Source organism: Elephantulus edwardii, unplaced genomic scaffold (genome assembly GCF_000299155.1).
Source record: "Elephantulus edwardii isolate Elephantulus edwardi_28Jun2011 unplaced genomic scaffold, EleEdw1.0 scaffold00234, whole genome shotgun sequence".
NCBI lineage: Eukaryota > Metazoa > Chordata > Mammalia > Macroscelidea > Macroscelididae > Elephantulus > Elephantulus edwardii.
The window spans coordinates 3,124,470-3,146,755 of record NW_006399984.1 but is presented as its reverse complement, the minus strand read 5'-3'; the positions used below and the strand labels follow the sequence as shown (position 1 = coordinate 3,146,755).

At 40.0% G+C, this 22,286-nt stretch overlaps 2 pseudogenes; one reads left to right on the top strand and one right to left on the bottom strand.

Moving 5' to 3' along the window:
- Window positions 1–4,809: 4,809 nt before the first annotated feature.
- Window positions 4,810–5,403, bottom strand: LOC102853282 (annotated as a pseudogene).
- Window positions 5,404–15,854: 10,451 nt separating this feature from the next.
- On the top strand, window positions 15,855–16,343 carry LOC102852865 (annotated as a pseudogene).
- Window positions 16,344–22,286: the final 5,943 nt, after the last annotated feature.

The following is a 22,286-nucleotide window of genomic DNA, read 5'->3' as shown; positions in this document are numbered from 1 at the left end:
GATAATTAACAGTTTTAGTTTGCTTGGGTCCACAATCAACACTCTTGGTAACAGCAGCCAGGAAATCAGGAGATGAATTGCCTTGGGAAGGTCGGCTGTGAGGGACCTCTCAAGAGTACTGAAGAGCAATGGTGTCAGGCTGGAGACTAAGGTGCGCCTGATCCAGGCTATAATCTTCGCAATTACGTGCTATGCATCAGAGAGTTGGACAGTAAATAGGGATGATAAAAATTGATGCCTTTGAGCTGTGGTGCTGGAGAAGAGTATTGAATATACCATGGACTGCCAGGAGAGCAAACAAGTTTGTCCTAGAGAAGGTGAAGCAGGAATGCTCCTTGGAGTCAAGGATTCTGATGCTTTGACATACTTTGGGCATGTTGCAAGGAGGTACTGGTCCTTGGAGAGGGTCATCATGTTTGGCAGAGTGGAGGGGTGGCAAAGGAGAGGAAGACCTTCAATGAGATGGATCGATTCTGTGACTGGAGTGGTGGGAATAAGTGCGTTTGGGATGGCTAGGTTGGCACCGGATAGAATGGCGCTTAGAGCTCTTGTACATAGATAGGGTCGCTATGAGTCGCAAGTGACTCAATGGCACATAACACAACAATTGTGGTTATCACAAAAGTCCAAAATTAAGGTTGCATAGTGGAGTGTATGGGGGGGTGGGGGGAGATTGTATACCAATGAAAGAATTTTACTTTTCAAAGAGAGAAGCCAACTGAGGCGGGAGGGCTGGGCAGGGAGAAAAGTACAAAAATGAATGAATGGAAATCCAAAATCTCTGTAAATGTTCACTAAAATTAATTTTTTTAAAAAGTTAAGCCAAATAATGATTAGGTCTAAAAGTGACCAATAACAGCATTCACTCATCAAATAATGAACCATTTAAGGTCAAAAAAGAATGTGATAGAATGTAAACCCCTGAAGGCAGGAGAGAGTAAGATAGATTAGTGGATATGAGAATTACAGAGACAATGTGGGTATTGTAATGAATATTGTAAAACAAAATATGTATGAATGTTTAAAAAACTACTTTGTAAACTCAATGAAATCACAATTAAAAAAATATTTTGGGGGACTTCTAATTGAATGGCAAACTAGTCAAGAGTAGCAAAATTGCCTGGCTCCTGCAAGGGTAATTTAAAAAAAAAAAAAGTACAGAAAATCTAAACACTCTTGGCATCAACAGTCAGGAAACCAAAAGACAAATTGCATTGCAGAAGTCTGCTGCCAGGGAACCCTTCAGAATACTGAAGAGCAACCATGTCAGCCCTTTTTTTCTTTTCTTTTCTTTTTTTTAAAATTTCTTAATTTTAATGAGAGTTTACAGAGACTTAGGGTTTCCATTCATTTATTGTTGCACTTTTCACCCTGCCCACCTCAAATTCGCTCTTCTCTTTGAAAAGTAACAGAAAACATCTTTCATTGTTATACAGTCCCTCTCCCCAAGTCCACTCCACTATGCAGCCTTCATTCTGGACTCCTGTCATAACAATAATACCTAACCACATATCCCTTTTAAACAGTTCTCTACTTCCTCTGTTTCAATGAAATAAACATTATTTATCCCCTCTTTTTCAGTCTCCCTTCAACCCCATTGTCAGTCTCGTTTTACAACAGTGGCACTATGCAATATTTTTCTTTTTGTGACAAGATATTTCACTCAGCAAAATGTCCTCCAGGGTCACCCATTTTGTGTAATATTGCATTAGTTCCTTGTTTTTCAATGTTGCATAGTATTCCATTGTGTGAATATACCAGAGCTTCTCTATCCGTTTGATAATGGGCACTTGGGTTGTTTCCAACTATTTGCTATTTTGAACAAAGACACAATAAACATGGGTGTGCGTATATCTGCTTGGGTGGCAGTTATGGTTTCATTAGGGTATATTCGCAGAAATGGAATTGCTAGGTCAAATAGTATTTCTATTTGCAACTTTGTGAGAAAGCGCCATACAGCCTTCTATAGTGGTTGCACCATTTTACACGCCCACCAGCAAGAGTTCCAGTTTCTCCACAACCTCACAAGCATTTGATGTTTGCTCTTCTGTTAAATTTTGCTATTCTTACTGGAGTGAGATGATATCTCATAGCTGTTTTGATTTGCTTCACTCTTAGAGCTAGGGATTGTGAACATTTCTTTGCGTGTTTTTTGGCCATCTGAATGTCATCTTTGGTGAAGTATCTGTTCATATCTTGTGCCCACTTTTCAATTGGGTTTTTTTTATCTTGTTGTGGTGCTTGAGTATTTTGTAAAGTCTAGATATGTCTCTTGTCTGACATGTCATTACCAAATAATTTTTCCCAATCTGTGGCTTCCCTTTTTACCCTGTTGGAGAAGTTTTTGGATGTGCTTAGGGATTTGATTCTAAGAAGGGCCCGTTCATCTATTTTATCCTCTCCTGGTTGTAGATTTTTCAAGATGCTTGAAAGACTATTTTGCTGTGGATTAGGATTTCTAGAGTTCTTTGAAGCTTTTCTTTAATCAAGTTTATAGTCTTTGGTTTTAGTCCTAGGTCCATAATACACTTTGAGTTGGTTTTTGTGTATGGAATTTTCTGCAGATAGTTTTCCAGTTTTATCAGCACTATTTATTAAAAAGGCTGTCGTTTCCCCACTTACCTGATTTCAACTTCTTGTCAAAAATCAGTTGACCATAGGTAGATAGGCTGATTTCTGGATTCTCAATTCTATTCCATTTATCCATGTGTCTGTCATTGTAGCAGTACCACGCTGTCTTGACCACAATGGCAGTGTACTGGAATTTTAAATCAGAGAGTGAGATGCCTTCTACCTTGTTTCTCTTTTTAAGGAGTGCTAACCTTATTCGGGGCCTCTTTCTATTTCAAATGAAATTGGGATTGCCTTTTCCATCTTGTTGAAGAATGTAATTGGTATTTGTATTGGGATTGCATTAAAAGTGTAAATTGCCTTTGGTAGTATTGTCATTTTCACAATATTGAGCCTTCCTATCCAGGAGCAAGCGATATTCTTCCACATCTCCAGGTCTCTTTTTGTTTCTTGTAGTAATATTTTGCAATTTTCTCTTAATAGACCCTTTGTACTTCTGGTTAGGTTTACTCATAAGTATTTAATCTTGTGATTAGCTATTTTGAAGCATATTGTTTTTCTTAGGACCAGTTTTGTATTTTCTTTGTCACTGTAGAGAAATCCAATTGATTTTTGTATGTTGATCTTGTATCCTGCCACTTTGCTGAATTGGTCAACTATGTCCACTAGTCTTCTTGCTGAGTCTTTAGGGTTTTCTAAGTATACTATCATATCATCTGCTTAGAGCGATAATTTTACCTCCTGTTTGCCAATTTGGATACCTCTTATTTCCTTCTCTTGCCTTATTGCTATTGCTGAGACTTTGAATAGGAGAGGTGATAATGGGCATCATTGCCTAGTTTCTGTTCTCGAGGGGAATGCCTCTCCATTGAGAACAACAATGACTCTTGGATTCATATATATCTTTTTTACTATGTTGAAGAAATGCCCCTCTAATCCTATTTTGATGAGTGTTTTAATCAGGAAAGGGTGTTAGATTTTGTCTGAGGCATTTTCTGCATCAATTGATAGGATCATGTGTTTCTTGTTCTTTGCTTTGCTAATGTGATGAATTACATTGATTGTTTTTCTTATGTTGAACCATCTTTGCATACCTGTTATGAATCCCATTTGGTCATGGTGAATTATTTTTTGGATTTATTGTTGAATTCTATTGGCCAAGATTTTATTCAGCATTCTTGCATACAGTGTTCATGGGAGATAATGGCCTATCATTTTCTATTTTGGTAGTATCAAGGATATGTTTGCTTCATAGAATGAGTCTGGAGAATTCCATCTTTTTCTGTTTTCTGAAATAGTTTATGTAATATTGGTGACAGATCGTCTCTAAATGTTTGATAAAATTGACTTGTAAAACCATCTGGTCCAGGGCTTTTTTTGGCTGGAAGTTGTTTTATTACCTTTTCAATTTCTACTGTTGTAATGGGTCTGTTCAGATGTTCTATTTCAGTTGTTGTCAGTTTAAGTTGTGAATTTATAAGTAGTTTTCCATTTCCTCTAGGTTTTCATATTTGTTTGAGTATAATTTTTCATAATATTCCAATGTTAGCCATATTATTATAGTTGGTTCTGTTGTGTTGTTGCCCATTTCATCTCTTATTTGGATTATTTGTGTCTTTTCCTTCTTTTCCTTTGTGAGTTTTGCTAGTGGTTTGTTGATTTTATTGACCTTTTCATAGAACCAGCTCCTTGTTTTGTTGATGGCTTCAATTTTCAGTTTTCTATTTTATGTATTTCTACTCTAGTTTTTATAATTTCAGGGTTTTTTAGAGGATGTTGGGTTTTCTTGCTGTTCTTTTTCAACTTGTTGGAGATGTTGGGTTAGAGAGTCAGTGGTAATTTTTTCCTGTCTTTTGATATGTTTACTTACTGCTATAAATTGACCTCTAATTACTGCTTTGGCTGTTTCCCAGAAGTTTTGGTAGTGGTGTTTCATTGTCATTTGTTTCAAGAAACTTTTTTTTTCACACCTGTTCCAAATAGTTTATTATTAATCACCGAGTACTGTGCCTCCATGACTGGGCTCTGGGAAGGTGGGGGGGGGGGTGTGTCACTATTCATTAGTTCTCCCCAGCACAGGGGAAGAGTAGTGCAGGAAAAGGCCTAGCCCAAGCCTCGAGGGTCCCAGATCCGAATTTCAACAGAACAGGGCTTGGCCTTTTCCTGGGTCAGTATAGGGCACCCAGGCAGGGGCACAGGTGGGGACAGAGGGCCTAGACTTGTCCTCTGCCTGCCAGTCTAGTTGTGTTTGGAGAAGTATTCCTTGCTGTCATCCATGTTGGCCTTGATCGTGTCACTGCCGGGCTTCCAGCCAGCGGGACATACTTCCCCATGCTCATCTGTGTACTGGAAGGCCTGGTCCAGCCATAGAGCCTCTTCCACGGGACGCCCCACAGGCAAGTCATTGACTGTGATCTGACGAAGGATACCCTTGCCATTGATGATAAAAAGGCCCCTGTAAGCAATACCCTCATCTTCCTTCACACCATAATCAAGGGACAAGCTTCTTATCACATCTGCCAGCAAGGGGATGTTCAGAGGGCCCAAGCCTCCTTCCTTCCTGGGCGTGTTGATCCAAGTCAGATGCATGAACTGCGAGTCCACGGAGACCCCCAGCACCTCGCAGCCTAGTTTGCGGAAGTCGTCGGCATGCTCGCTGAAGGCGATGATCTCGGTGGGGCACACAAAGGTGAAGTCCAGCTGGTAGAAAAAGAGCACCACATACTTCCCTTTGTAGTCGGAAAGCTTTACCTCCTTGAAAGCGCCATCCATCACTGCAGTGGCCTGGAAGCTGGGGGCGGGCTTTCCGATGTGCGCGTTGCAGGAGGCCATGACTGAAAGCTGCGTGGGGTAAGGCCGGACACCTCAAGAAACTTTTAAATTTCATTTTCTATTTCTTCTAGTACCCATTCATGTTCAGGCAAGGTGGTGTTCATCTTCCAAATGTATGTGTTTTTTTCTCCTTTATCTTTTTATTATTAATTTTTAATTTTGAGGCATTGTTGACTGAGAAAATGATTTGTATTATTTCTATGGTTTTTAATTTATTGATGCTTGCCTTGTGACCTAGAATGTGATCTATTCTGCATAGTGTTACATGCAAACTGGAGAAGAAGGTATACTGTGTTGTTTTGCGGTGCATTAGCCTATAAATATCTATGAGATTCAGTTGGTTTATTGTGTGATTTAATTATTGAGCATCTTTGTTGAATTTTTTGCTAGTAGTTCTATCTTTTCTTGAGAGTTATGTATTGAAGTATCCAACTGCTATTGTCTATTTCCTTTTTCAATTGTGTTAATGTTTGTTTTATATATTTTCCAGGTCTTTCATGTGTGCATAGATATTTATTATTGTTACGTCTTCTTGTTCTATTGACCCTTTAAACATTATGTAGTGACCTTCCTTGTCCGTTCTGATGGGTTTTGCATTGAAATTTATTTTATTGGAGCTTAATATAGCTACTCCTGCTTTTTTTAATTATTGGCATTTGCTTGGTATATTTTTTCCCATCCTTTTATTTTTAGTCTTTATCTTCATTTTTCAGGTGTATCTCTTGTAGACAGCATATTGATGGATTTTTATTTTTTATCTAATCTGCTATTCTCTTCAGTGGTGCATTCAAACCATTCACATTCAGTGTGATTATTGAAAGGCAGGGTTTTCTTGCTATCATTTTGATGAGTTCTTTTGGTGGTGTTGTTATTTACTTTGGTCCATCCTGCTTTCTGTGTCACCTCTGTAGGAAAGACGGCTCTCAATGTTTCCTGCAGCGCTGGTCTTGTTTTTACAAACTCCCTTAGGTTCTGTTTGCTTTCTTTGAGACATTGATATGTTCTTGATCTGAAGACAATGAATGCTCTTGAAATCAGTTGGGCTGTGTTCTTCTCTGAACTTCTGACTGAAGGGAAAGTTCAGTTCAGGGCGTGTGAGAGCAGCCTCTTTTATGTAAGTCAGATCGAGGTGCTCCAGATTAAAGGCAAGTTGATTGACTAGACACAGGTGTAGGCACAGGTTTGGAGCCACATTGGGGGTGGGTCGGGTATGGGGGAGAGGGTGACCACAGGGGCGAGTCAGTCATTTGTGGGGACTTACTCAGATTTCAGCTCTCTGGGTGTGCTCATGAGTGGGGTCGCTTCTCAAATTCCAGCTGTCTGTCTCCCACCCAGCAGCTCTCACTCAGTGGTCCCTGCTCAGTGGCCCTAACCCAGGTACCCTCGGCTCCCAGCTCCTGCCCCAGCAGGGCCGTGGGTCCAGTGGGACCCAAGGAAACGCAGTCAAATTCCCGCTAACCCACTCACCTCTGGCTGGTCTACAGTGCCCACAAAAGCTCAATCAAATTCCCACTGGCTCGCTAACACCTGGGTGCTCTCTCTGGCACTCAGCAGTGCCCAAGAAAACTCAGTTAAATTCCTACTGGCCTGACCAATCCTGAGGAGTAGGTGGGGGCACAAGAAAACTCAGTCAAATTCCAACAGACTCACTTGCTCCTAGTGGGGCTTAAGTGAATTCAGTCAATTTCCTGCTAACCTTTCTCCTGGCAGGTGGGTCCCATGGCTGGCGGCTTCCCGCTTCAGCCAGGGCCCACAGCGAAGCCTGATGCTCCTGTAGCTGCCAAACTAACTATTTTAATAAAAATTCTGACTCAAATTCCTACTGCCCATATCATGACACGTTAGTCCCTGTGCACCATGACAGTCTGTAGTAGCCCGTTTCTATGCAGCTTTTTGCTCCTCCAGCTCCTCACACTGCTTTCTCCACCACTCCCATCTTGGAATCCCAGCAATCCAAATGATTGTCAGTCTTGAGATTGACATGTACCTGATTCAGGCCATGGTCTTCACAATTACTTGCTGTGCATCAGAGAGCTGGATAATGACTAAGGATGACAGGAGAATTGATGCTTTTGAATTGTGGTACTAAAGAAGAGTCTTGAACAAACCATGGACTGCCAAGAGAGCAAAGAGGTCTTTATTGGAGAGGGTGAAATCAAGCTGCTCCTTGGAGGCAAGGATTTAAAAACTCTGTCTCACGTTCTTTGGGCACATGGCCAGGAGTGCCTAGTCCTTGGAGAAGAATATCATGCTCAGAAAGATGGAGGAAAGCTCAGGTGAGAAGGACCCCGGATGAGATGGATTGATTCAGTAACTGGGGAAATGGAAGTAGGGATGTCAGAGTCAGTGAGACGATCTCAGGAAAGAGCAGGCTTCGGCTCTTGTACATAGGGCATTATGAGTGACTGGATGGCTCGACAACCCTAAGATTTGAGGGAAAGTGTTGAGAGTAAGTTGAAGCATGAAGGAGAGAGAAGGTGTGAGAGCCCTGCAATCAATACCGTAAAGCAAGCCTGAGCAGGGCTTGGAGGCCACATAAAGTCCTACTAGTAATTGGATATCTACTACCAATAAATCTGGAGAACAGCCAGCTGGCCAACTGACTGGAAGAGATCGATATTTGTTCCCATTCCAAAGAAAGGTGACCCAACAGAGTGTGGAAATTATCTAACAATATCATTAATATCACATGCATGCAAGATTCTGCTGAAAATTATCCAAAAACGTTAGGAACAATATGCCAACAGAGAACTGCCAGATGTGCAGGCTGGATTTTGAAGAGGTCACCGTACTAGGGATATTATAGCTAATGGATCTTAGCAGAAAGCAGAGAATACCAGAATAATGTCTGCCTGTGCTTCATTGACTATGCAAAGGCTTTTGACTATGTGGATCACAACAAGCTGTAGCTGACTCTGAGAAGAATGGGAACCCCAGAACATTTGATTGTGCTAATGCGAAACCCATACTTGGACCAAGAGGCAGTTGTCAGAACAGAGCAAGGAGACACTACATGGTTCAAAATCAAGAGGGGGGGGTCCATTAGGGATGTATTCTGTCTCTATACCTTTTCAATCTGTATACAGAATAGATCATCCGAGACGCTGGGCTATACAAAGAGGAATGTGGCATCAGGATTGGTGGAAGAATCATCAACAACCTGCGTTATGTGGATGACACAACCCTGCTTGCTGAAACTGAAGAGGACCTGAAGCACTTGCTGTAGAAGTTCAAGGACTGCAGTCTTCATTATGGATTGAAGCTCAACATCAAGAAAACAAAGATTCTCACCACTGGGCCAATTGGCAGCATTGGGATGGATGGTGAAGAGATTGAGATAATTAACAGTTTTAGTTTTCTTGGTTCCACAGTCAACACTCTTGATAACAACAACCAGGAAATCAGGAGATGAATTGCATTGGGAAAGTCAGCTGTGAGGGACCTCTCAAGAGTACTGAAGAGCAACTACATCAGGCTGGAGACTAAGGTACGCCTTATTTGGGCTATAGTCTTTGCAGTTTCGCGCTATGCATCAGAGAGTTGGACGGTGACTAGGGATGATAGAAAGAAAATTGATGCCTTTGAGCTGTGGTGCTGGAGAAGAGTGTTGAATATATCATGGACTGCCAGGAGAACAAACAGGTTTGTCCTGGAGAAGGTGAAGCCGGAATTCTCCTTGGAGTCAAGGATTCTGAAGCTTTGTCTGACATATTGTGGGCGTGTTGCAAGGAGGGACTGGTCCTTGGAGAGGGACAGCATGTTTAGATGACTGGAGGGATGGCACAGGAGAGGAAGACCCTCGATGAGATGGATAGATTCTGTGAGTGGAGTGGTGAGAATGAGTGTGTTTTGAGACAGCGAAGTTGGCACAGGATAGAATGGCATTTAAGGCTCTTGTACATAAGGTCACTATGAGTCGCAAGCGACTCGATGGCACATAACAACAACAACAACCACAGATAAGGCAGGACCCTCTACTTGCAGACAACTACCCTGGTGAATTTCCATCTGAACAGATAGGGAACAGCAATGGCAAGCAGCTAATGTCATCTTGAACCTGGCAAGGAGATGGCTGAGCTTGATAAAGCCATTTCTAATTTTGCACTGAAAGAAGAAAGTGTAGGTACAAAGGGTAGGAACTTGCTTACACCTATTATCATAGAAAGATCAGCCCCTTTATGAAGAAACTGACACTGATCAGGGCCTGACTCACATGAATTCACATGAATTGATGACCCTCCCTACAGCTAATGCCACTCTGGGAACCTTAAGTTGCACAAGTGTTGCCACAGTAGTGGCAACAGTTATGCCCAGTAATGGGAATTCAGTGAATGGTAAAGGGACTTAGAAATACAGAAATCCCTTGATTCAAAGAGAATAAAAGGCAAAAGATCAGGGAAGAGGCCTAAAGACCCCTCTACCAAGAGGCAACAGAACAAAGCACCACCAATTAGCATACCTGTAGGGTGACCTATACACAATTAAATATCGCCACCTATAGGCTGACCACACAATTTAGTAGCCCCACCCGTAGGCTGACCTGAACACAGTCCTGAGCTCCATATAGTGGACTATGAGACACATGACATGCCAAGCCAGAATGACGATACATTCCATTAAAGCAAGGATCAGTTTGTAAACCACCTTACTATCATTAGACTACAACCATCACCCCCTAACAACACTGCACAAACAACAGAAAACTATGGAGAAGTACCATCAGCTGTCACACACCAAGAACATAGGAGGTAATAAATATCCAAAATATCCCGGAAGCAGCAGATAGCTTTAAACCACACACATACACAACACATTACACCAAAACTCAAAGGATATCAAAACACAATAAATTAAAAAACCAGTGTCAGGGAGGCTAATAGAATACTCCAAGAAGTTCAAGAAAATACTAAGATGGAAGAAATCATTGAAACCACAAGCAAAGAGATAAAAATAATTAAAAAATCATTATTGGACAAAATAGGGAAAAATCAGCAAGGTATTATGAATAACAACCATGAAAATACAATATATGACAAACACAATAATATATGGGAGGGACAAAAAAGCAGAATTGAAGAAATAGAACATAGGATCAATGAAAGACAGGCCTTTAACTTGCTAGAGGAAGAAGTAGGAACAAAAGGAAGGAAAATTAAGAATCAGGTGAAATAACACGTATAATTGGAATTCCTGAAAAAGAAGTGGGGTGGGTAATTGTGGAAGAAGTACTAGAAGAAAATTCTCCAGGTATTATGGAAAATGAGAAAATAAACATTCAAGAACCTGAGTACTCCAAACAATATAGAACATAAAAGAAAAACACCAACCTATCATAGTCAAATGCTCCAAAATCAAAGACAAGGAGAGAATTCAGAAAAGAGAATTCAAGAAAAAGAATTAGTTTCCAGCAAAAGAGAACCAATAAGATTAAGCTCTGACTTCTCAGCAGAAACTATGCAAGTAAGAAAACAATGAAATGGCATATATAAAAGACTGAAAGCAAAACAACTGCCAACTGAGAATCTTCTACCCAGAACAATTGTCCAACAAATATGAAGGGGATATTAAATCATTCTCATAAAAGAACTAATGGAATTTTTGAGAACCACACCAACTTGACGAGAAATACTAGATAAAGTCCTTCACACTGTGGCAACACAGAAGAGTGAGTAGACTGAAGTGACCTAAAATAATATAAAAGAAGAACCCAATGAAATGGCACCAATAAAACCTTCCCTGCTGATAATGACACTCAATGTGAATCACACCAACTAAAGAAAAAGACTAGCAGAATCCATTAAAAAAACCAAAAGAAGGGAGCTCTGATGGCCTAGAGGCAAGAAGCTGTGCTGCAATCCTGAAGGTGTGTGGTTCGAATCCCCTAGATGATCCACTGGAGAAGGAGGGGCAATCTCTTGTGCCAGTTGGATCCTATTTGACAGTACACTAAAAAAAGAAATTGAAAACCCAAAACCATGTCTTTTGCCCATTTTGTAATTGGGTTATCAGTCTTTTTCTTGTGGAGGCCCAGGAGTATTCTGTAAACTTTTGTTGTAAGAGTCTTATCTAAGATGGTATTACCAAATGTTTGTTCCTAGTCTGTAGGTTTTCTTTTCACCTTGTTGGGAAAAGTTCTTGACGTGCACAGAGATTTAATCTTTAGAAGGTCTCATGCGTCAATTTTATCCTCTTTAGCTTGTGCATTTCTGATTATATTTGGCAGTGTCTTTATACACTGGACTAGTGCTTCTAAGCTTGATCCCAGTTTGTCTCTTATGAACGTTATGGTTTTGGGCTTTACTCTCAGGTCTCTGACCCACCTTGTGTTGATTTTTATGAATGGTGTGAGATGTGGATCCTGTTTGAGCTTTCTGCAGGTGGAAGTCCAGTTTTGCCAGCAACATTGGTTGAAGAAGTTATCGTTTCTTCATTTGATAGCTTTGATTTCCTTGTCGAATATCATTTGACCATTGATAGCGTCATCTATTTCTGGGTTAATGTGCCTGTCATTGTACCAGTACCATGCTGTTTCACAGAGGAAGATATTCAAATGGGAAACAGATACATGAAGAAATGCTCCAAATCACTGACAATAAAAGAAATTCAAATCAAACCACAATAAGGTACCATCTCACTCCAGTAAGAGTGGCAAAGTTTAACAGGGCAGCAAGTAATAGATCTTGGAGAGGATGTGGTGAGAAAGGAACTCTTTTACATTCTTGGTGGGATTGTAAAATGGTGCAACCGAATCCAGAAATCAGCCCATCTACCTATGGTCAAATGATTTTGACAAGGAGATAAAATCAGTTAAGTGGAGAAATGACAGCCTTTTTAGTAACTGGTGCTGGTAAAATTGGAAAACTATCTGCAGTAAACTCAAGCAAGATCCACACCTTACTCCATACACAAAAACCAATTAATGTGGATTATGGACCTACGACTAAAACCAAGGACTATAAACTTCATTAAAGAAAAGCTTGGAAGAACTCTAGAAGTCCTAATCCACAACATAAACAGTCTTCCAAGCATCCTGGAATATCTACAACCAGGAGGGGATAAAATAGATGAATGGGACCTTCTTAGAATCAAATCCCTAAGCACATCCAAAAACTTCTCGAAAAGGGTAAAAAGGGAAGCTACAGACTGGGAAAAAATATTTGACAATGACATGTCAGACAAGGGGTTTATATCTAGAATTTATAAAATACTCGAGCACCGCAACAAACAAAATAAAGCTAAATAACCCAATTAAAAAATAGGCACAGGATATGAGCAGACACTTGACCAAAGATCACATTCAGATGGCCAACAAGCACATGAAGAAATGTTCAAAATCTCTAGCTCTAAGAGAGATGCAAATCAAAACAACTATGAGATATCATCTCACCTCAGTAAGAATAGCAAAATTTAACAGAGGAGCAACCATCAAATGCTTGTGAGGTTGTGAAGAAACTGGAACCCTTATTCATTGTTGGTGGGCGTGTAAAATGGTGCAACCACTATGGAAGGCTGTATGGCACCTTCTCAAAAAGTTGCAAATAGAAAAACCATTTGACCCAGCAATTCTACTACTGGGAATATGCCCAAAAGAGACCATAACTGCCACCCAAGCAGATACATGCACACCTCTGTTTATTGCGGCTTTGTTCGCAATAGCAAAGAGCTGGAAACAAGTGCACATCAACAAAAGAATAATTAGAGAAGCTCTGGTATATTCACACAATGGAATACTACACAACATTGAAAAACAAGGAACTCATGCAATATTACACAAAATGGGTGACCCTGGAGGACATTATGCCGACTGAAATATCTCAGTTACAAAAGGACAAATAATGCACAGGACCACTGTTGTAAAACAGGACTGGCATCGGGGTTGAAGGAAGGTAGAGAAGGAGGGGAAAAATGATGTATACTGCATTGAAACAGATGAGAGAGAGAATGGTTTAAAAGGGATATGTGATTGGGTGTTATTGTCATGATAAGAGTCCAGAATGGAGGTTGCATAGTGAGTGTAGTGGACTTAGGGGGAGGAATTGCATAAGAAAGAGTTGTTCTTTTGCTTTTCAAGGAGCAGAATGATTTGGGGAGAGGGGGTGGGCAGGGAGAAAAGTGCAACAATGAATGAATGGAAACCGTAAGTCTCTGTAAACTTTCATTAAAATTAATTTTTAAAAAATGGTGCAACCATTCTAGAAGGCAGTTTGGCACTTCCTCAAAAAGCTGAACATAGAAATTCCATATGACCCAGCTATTCCACTACTTGGAATATACCCTGAGAATATGAGAACCGAGGCACAAACTGAGATTTGTACACCAAGTTCATAGCATTATTCAACATCGCAAGAACATGGAAACAGACCAGATGTCCAACCGCAAATGAATGGATTTAGAAATTATGGTAAATTCACACAATGATTATACTATGCAGCACGCAGGAGCAATAACTTTGTAAAGTATCCCTAACATGGGAGGGACTGGAGAGCATTATGCTGAGTGAACTAACTCAGTTGCACAAAGATAAATATTTTTTTTAATTTTTTATTTTATTTTTTATTAGTGTGGGGTGTGTGTGTGTGTGTGTGTGTGTGTGTACTGTCAAATCAGATCTGACTGGTACAGGAGGAGATTGTTCCTCTTCTCCAGCAGAGCATCTGGTGGATTTGAACCATGCACCTCTGGGATTGCAGTACACCTTCTTGCCACTAGGCCACCAGAGCTCGCCAAAGATAAATATTTTATTAAACTGTTATTGTAGAATGAGTATAAAGATCCAGGAAGGGTGGGAGAGGCTGGAAGCAAAGGGATGTTGAAGGGGAAGAGGGGAATTAACCATTGGGTTGTACAATTTGATGTGTGGTGGTAGGGTGATGGAAATTGAAACAATTTGTTCAAATCTGTATTGAAATTTTGTAAATAAATTAGTAGAAAAAAACAAACCCCAAAACCAAGCAATGCTGTCTACAAGAAACAGATCCAAAAAACAAGGGGAAAAAACAGTCCAAAAATCAAAGAGTGGGAGGAAATATACCAAAAAATTGTTGTTGTTGTTGTTGTTTGGTGCCGTCGACTCATAGACGACTCATAGCGACCCTATGAACCAACGGCCTGAGCACTGTTCATACATAGAGTTTCCAGAGGCAAGCCCTTTCGGAAGTGGATGCAGCTCCTGCTTCCAAGCTTGATTTAGTGAGGAAGCTCCAGCCAACACTGTCCACAGTGGGTACTCATTACCACGATTGGCACATCACTGTCACAGTCTTCAGCATCACAGCAACCACGAGTTACCTCTGTAAAGCAACGCACAGACCAATGCTATACCACCTACAAGAATGTTTGACAGGAAAACAATTTGAACCTGGCCGAGGGCCGCAGATGAAAATCACCCACCTTTGGCTTGGTAGCATTAATTCCTTGACACTAGGCCAATGTAGCTCTCTCTCTTTGTCATTGTCGTCGTTATTGTTATTTGGTGCCGTCGAGTCATAGACGACTCATAGCGACCCTATGAACGAACAGCCTAAGCACTGTTCATACATAGAGTTTCCGGAGGCAAGCCATTTTGGAAGTAGATGCTGCTCCTGCTTCCAAGCTTGATTTAGTCAGGAAGCTCCAGCCAACACTGTCCACAGGGGTACTCATTACCACTATTGGCACATCACTGTCATAGTCTTCAGCATCACAGCAACCACGAGTTAACCTCTGTACAGCAACACACAGGCCAGTTCTATCCCTCCTAGAAGAATGTTTGACAGGAAAACAATTTGAACCTGGCCAAGGGCCGCAGATGAAAATCACCCACCTTTGGCTTGGTAGCATAAATTCCTTGACACTAGGCCAACGTAGCTCACCCTTTGTCGTTGTCGTTGTTATTGTTATTTGTTGCCGTCGAGTTGTACACGACTCATAGCAACCCTATGAACGAACAGCCTGAGCACTGTTTGTTCATATAGTTTCTAGAGGCAAGCCATTTTGGAAGTGGATGCCGCTCCTGCTTCCAGGCTTGATTTAGTCGGGAAGCTCCAGCCAACATTGTCCATCGTGGGTACCCTAGGCCAATGCTGGCTATCCTTGCTCCCGGGGACAGAGCAGACCTGCATGTAACAAACACATGCCCAGAAAAGCAGTCGACTCCAAAAGCTTGCCAGGATTCCTGCGCTCACACCACCATGCTCTTCTGGCAAGGAGAGCTTCCCAAGACCCTGGGAAGAGCCAACCAGGAATAACAAATTGGCAACTAAAAAAAAAAAAAAGCAGAAGTGGAAATACTAATTTTTTAATAACATGGACTCTGATAACAGCATAAAAATAAGAGACAAGGGGTCACTTCGGTCTCTCTCTAGCTGCCATCTTGCGTCCTCTCGTTTGCAGCCTATCTCAGCTGGTCTGCCAAAAGACCCCCTGAGTGCCGGCCCTAGTCCCCCGCGCAGCCCCATTTCCTCTCTGACAAGATGAAAGAAACTATCATGAATCGGGAGAAACTTGCCAAACTGCAGGCACAAGTGCGCATTGGTGGAAAAGGAACTGCATGCAGAAAGAAGAAGGTGGTTCATAGAAAAGCTACAGCAAATGACAAAAAACTTCAGTTCTCCTTAAAGAAATTAGGGATAAACAATATCTCTGGTATTGAAGAGGTGAATATGTTTACAAATCAAGGAACGGTGATCCACTTTAATAATCCTAAAGTTCAGGCATCTCTGGCAGTGAACACTTTCACCATTACCAGCCATGCTGAGACAAAGCAGTTGACAGAAATGTTACCCAGCATCTTAAACCAGCTTGGCGCAGATAGCCTGAGTAGTTTAAGAAGACTGGCTGAAGCCCTGCCCAAACCATCTGTGGATGGAAAAGCACCACTTGCTACTGGAGAAGATGATGATGATGAAGTTCCAGATCTTGTGGAGAATTTTGCTGAGGCTTCAAAGAATGAGGCCAACTGATTTGAGTCAACTTTTGAAGAAGATAAAACATGACGAAGTTACTTTGAGCTGCTATTTTATATTATGACTGCTTTTTAAAATTGTTTTGTTTAATGGATCTGATAAAATCTAGAGCTCTCATATTTTTAAGCCCAACAAGCCTTTTGGATATTGCAGCTCTTTTCAGTTTCTGCTTAAATGTAATTCATTCTTTGCAGCTAAATAAGCTGAAGAAGCCTGGGAATAAAATTTGAAACAAAGGTTAATAAAGGTCTTTGCCTAGTAAAAAAAAAAGAGAGAGACAAGGAAGGACACTATATTGCTTAAAAGATGAATAGAAAGTTATCTCAATATCTATCCATCAAATAATACAGCTGAAAAATACACAAAACCAAACATTAATAGACTTAAAGAAAGAAATACAACCACAATAAAAGTAGGGAGTACTCATGGCCTAGTGGCAAGAAGCTGTGCTGCAGTATCAAAAGCACACAGTTCAAATCCACCAGCTTCTCCGTGATAGGAGGATGGACAATCTCCCATGAGATTAATTGCATTTGAAAACCCACCAGAAGGTCAGCTATGGGTCAGTTACAATTCAATGGTACATTGAACAACAACAAAAGTAGTAGTAGAAGATTTCGGCATACCACCCTCAATGAAAGTCAGGTTGACTAGAAAGAAATTAAGGGCAGATGCAGAAGAACAAAACTACACAATTAACTCAGACTCATAGTCATATATAGAGTATGACACTCAACAAAACCTGAATTTACATTCTTCTCCACAATCCCCAGAATTTACTATATATCAGGACATACAGCAAGCTTTTCTAAATTAAAAAACCTTGAACTTCTTAGACCATAATGTTATGTTTGTGTTGTATGCTGTCAAGTCAGAACTGACTCATTGCTGACCCTCCAGTGGGTTTTCAGAATCAGTTAATCTTACTGGACATGGCTTGTCCTTCTCCTGCAGAGCAGCTGATGGATTTAAACTGTGCGCCTTTGGGATTGCAGCACAGCATTTTATCACTAGGCCACCTATAAAATGAGAAATAAACAACAAGTGTATAAAGGGGGAAAATAGACATTTGGACGCTAAATAACACCTTGTTTGACTACTAATGGTTAATAAAAGAAATAAATGAAATTTAAAATGTTCTTGAATCAAATGAGAATGAAAGCATTGCATATAAAAATCTGTGGTGACAGTTCATAACAAGAGGCAATATTAAAAAGGAAGAATAAAAATAAGCTATTACAATGCAAGCAACTGGAGTCAGAAAATCAAAAGGGCTGAACTCACTCAGCGTTTCTTAAGCTGAAGGAACTGAAGAACAAATTCAAACCTCGAGTTGCAATAGTGAAGCATGCTTTGGGTAAAATATTAAATGATCCAAGAATCTCTAGAAGAAAGGAAATTAGAAAATAAGGGCAGAAATAAATGGAATAGAAAATTGAAACTATTAACAAAACCAGAAGTTGATTATTTGAAAAGGTCAATAAAATTGGCAAACCATTGGTAAACCTGATGAAAGAAAAGACACAAATAAATCAAGTACTAAATAAAATGGACAATGTCATAGTAGAATCAATAAAAATAATAATCAAAGTGTGGAGGACTTGACGTGCTTGCTCCAGAAGATCAAAGACTACAGTTACATCTCAACATTGAGAAGACAAAAATCTCTACTGGGCCAATAGGCAACATCATGATAGATGGAGAAAAATTTAAATTATCAACAATTATCTTATTTGGTTCCATAATCAGTGCCCTTGGTAATATCACTCAAGAAATGAAAAGACATATTGCACTGGGAAAGTTGCCTGTCAAGAACTTCTCCAACGTACTAAGGAGCAATGATGTCAGTTTAAAGACAAAAGTGCACCTGATTGAGTCTTTTCAATCATTTGTTTTGCATCTGAGTGCTGGACAGTGAATATGGATGACAGAAGAAGAATCAATGTCTGCCTTTGAGTTGTGGTGCTGGAGAAGAGTGTTGAATATCTTAGAGACTGTCAAAAGAAGAAAGGAGTACATCTTTTTTTAAAAGTGCAATTAAGGTACTCCTTAGAGGCTAGGATGGTGAAATTTTATCTCACATACTTTTGGCATGATGTTAAGAGGGTCCAGTCCTTGGAAAAAATACATCTTTTTTGTAAAGGTAGAGGGTCAGAGAAAGAGGAAAGTCTTCAACAAAAGAGATTGATACAGTGATTGCCCAAGTGAGGAGCATGATACAGAATAAGGCAAGGTTCAGAACTATTATAGATAAAGTTGCTATGAGTCATAGTTGACCTGAAGGCACATAACAACAACTATTACAAGAAACTAAAACAAACCTAGATAAATGGAAGAGTATACCATGTTGAGAGAAAGGATGTCTCAGTAATGTGAAAATGGCAGTTCTACCAAAAGTGATCTAAATGTCCAATGAAATACCAAAACATGTATCAATGAATGATGTTTTTCTTCCCCCAACCCCCGTATCTTCTTAAAAGAAATGGGAAAGACAATTTTAAAGCTTATTTGGAAAATAAAAAGACTCCAGATAAACAAATCCCTCCAGAAGAAAATAAAAACAAAGTAGGAGGCATCACACTCCCTAAGTTCAAAACTTATTACACAGCCATAGTAATCAAAACAACATGGTAGTGGTACAGCAACAGACACACAGGCTGGTGGAATATATTCTTTAGGATTTTGAAAAATAATTTTAATGAACATTTACAGAGATTTTGGATTTCCATTCTTTCATTGCTGCAGTTTTCTCCCTGCCCAGCCCTCCCCCTGCCCCAGTTCGCTCCTCTCTTTCAAAAGTAAAAGAAACACTCCCTCCCTGGTACACAATCCCCCCATAACCCTCCCACTGCCCCAAGTATATTCCACTATGCAACCTTAATTGTGGACTCTTGTGATAAACATAATACCCTATCATATATCGCTTTTAAATTATTCACTCCCTCATCTGTTTTAGTGCAGTATACACAATCTATCCAGTTTTTCTCAGTCTTACCCCTTGATAATTTTTAATGATGCATAATACTCCATTATATGAACATACCATAGTTTCTTTAGTCATTCATCCATTGATAGGCACTTGGATTGCTTCCAACTCTGCTATTATTAATTGTGCGGCAATAAATATCAGTATGTCAGTTTATGTTGCCATTCTTATTTATTTAGGATGTATACCTAGTATCTGTGTTTTATTGATTATACAAAGGTGTTTGTGTGAATCACAAAGAACTATGGCTAACTGTAATAGGAATGGTAATCCCAAACACTTGACCATGCTAATTAGAAACCTATACTTGGACCAGGAGGCAGTCATAAGAATATAACAAGGAAACACTGCATGCTTCAAAATTGGGAAGGGTGTACACCAGGGATGTGTCCTATCCCCATCCATTTTCAATCTATATGCAGAAAAGATTATCCGGGAGGCTGGGCTACATGCATGAGGGGAAATTGGTATCAATATTGGCGGGAGTTTCATCAACAATCTGCGTTATGTAGATGACACAACCCTGCTTGCTGAAACTGAGAAGGACCTGAAGGGCTTGCTGCAGACGGTCAAGGAATGCAGTCTTCAATATGGATTGAGGCTGAATAGCAAGAAAACACTGGGCCAATTGGCAACATCAGGATGGATGGTGAAGAGACTGAGTCTGTTAACAGCTTTAGTTTGCTTGGCTCCACAGTCTACACTCTTGGCACCAGGAGTCAGAAAATCAAAAGATGTACTGCAATGGGAAAGTCTGCTGTTAGAGACTTCTCCAAAGTACTGAAGAGCATTGATGTCTCTCTGGAGACTAAGGTGTGCCTGATACAGTCTATGGTCCTTGCAATCACTTGTTATGCATCAGAGAGCCAGACAACGACTAGGGATGATAGAAGGAGAATAGATTTCTTTGAGCTTTGGTGTTGGACAGCCAAGGAAGAAAACAGGTCTATCTTGGAAAGGATGAAACCAAGTTTCTCCTTGAAGGCTAGGATTTTTAATCTCCGTCTCACATACTTTGGTCATGTGGCTAGGCAGGACTGATCATTGGAGAAGAACATCATCAAGCTTGAAAGGGGGAGGGACAGAGCATGAGAGGAGATCCCAGATGAGATGGAGTGATACAGTGTCTAGGGCAATGGGGGTAGGTGTGTTGGAGTCAGTGAAACTGGTTCAGGACAGCACAGGCTTCTGAGTACACAGGGTTGCTATGAGTCACAGACAACTCAATGGCACATAACAAAAACAATCTATGATATGAATAGGCTTTCAAGTGTAGCAAAAATATATGCAATCAGGAAAGGGTAAGATACATAAAAGAAACTTTCTAATAATAGAATCATTACATGCTTAAAAAAAATCCACAAAAGGGTAAAAAAGAACCCATTGACTGAGAAGGGTGAGGGAAATCAAACACATTTGACAGTGACATATCTGGCAAGGACTTAATCTAAAATTTATAGAACACTCCAACATTTCAACAAGAAAAAGACAATTACAATTACAAAATTACAGAGGATTACAAATTACAAATGGACAGAGGATATGAAAAGACTCCTCATCAGAGAGGATATACAGGTAGATGGCAGAGAAAAACATTAAGAAATGCAGAAAATCACTAGCTATTGTTGTTGTTATGTGCAATTGAGTAAAACTCATAGTAACCCTATGAACAGCCAACCCGAACCCCTTCCTTTCCTGTACCATCATCATCATCCCTGACCCACTAGAGCCAATTGCTGAAGTCCTCATATCAATCTATCTTATTGGGAGGCTTCTATTAGAGACCCTATCAAAACAACAATGATCTATCACTTCACCCCAGAAGCAATAACAAAGTTTAACTGGACAGCAAACAACAAATGTTAGTGAGGATGTGAAGAGATTGGAACTATCATTACACTGATAATGGAAATGTAAAATGGTACTATCACTATGGAAGACAGTCTGAAATTTCCTCAAAATGTTGAAAATGTAAATCCCATCTGATCCAACTATTCCACTACTGGGAATATACCCCAAAGAAATTAGAGAAGTAAGGCATGAATACCTATGGAAGTATTATTATTATTATTATTAATTATTATTTACAATAACAAGAAGTTGGAAGCAGCCTAAGCAACCAGAATGAATGGACAAATGAATGAACAGAGAAACTGATACATTCACATGATGGAAGTATTGAAAAACAATGAAGAACTCATGAAACAATACACAATGTAAATGAGTCTAGATGACATTATGCTGAGTGAAATAACTTGGTCACAATAGGATAAATACAGTAAGACCATAATTATAAAAATAGGGCAGTTGTGGGGGAAAGCATAAATAGAATGGATAGACAAGATTGTAATGCATTAGGGGAAGGGAAAACCTAAAGTGAAAGATCAAGCAATATGTGCTTTTGCAATTAACCATTTGAAGCAGGACCTGCATAACGAATGAAATGAAAGAAGGGTAAAAAATGAGAAAGAAAGAAGATAATCAGAGGAGATTTCCCACAGATAAAACAATTGAGAAGGACTGACAGGCAGGGACGGAAGGGGAGGGAAAGCGAATGAATGGGTAAGGGAAAGGGAAAGGCAGAGTACAGCAAGATCTCTATTGTTTTTATATGCTGTCCAGTCAACTACAACTTCTTAACCAATATCTTGGAACTAGCAGTCAGGAAATGAAAAGATGAACTGCAGTGAGAAAATCTGCTGTCAGGGACCTTTCCAAAGTGCTAAGCAGCAATGATGACAGTCTAGAAACTAAGGTGTGCCTGATCCAGGTCAAGAGCTTTACAATTACTTGTTATGCATCAGACAGCTGGACAATGACTAAAGGTGACAAAAGAAGAATTGATGCCACTGAGTTGTGGTGCTGGAGAAGAGCATTGACTATACCCATTGCAGAATTTGTCTTCCAGCATGTTGCTTTCTGCAAAACAATAGCTGTGGAGTAGAAACTCAGGT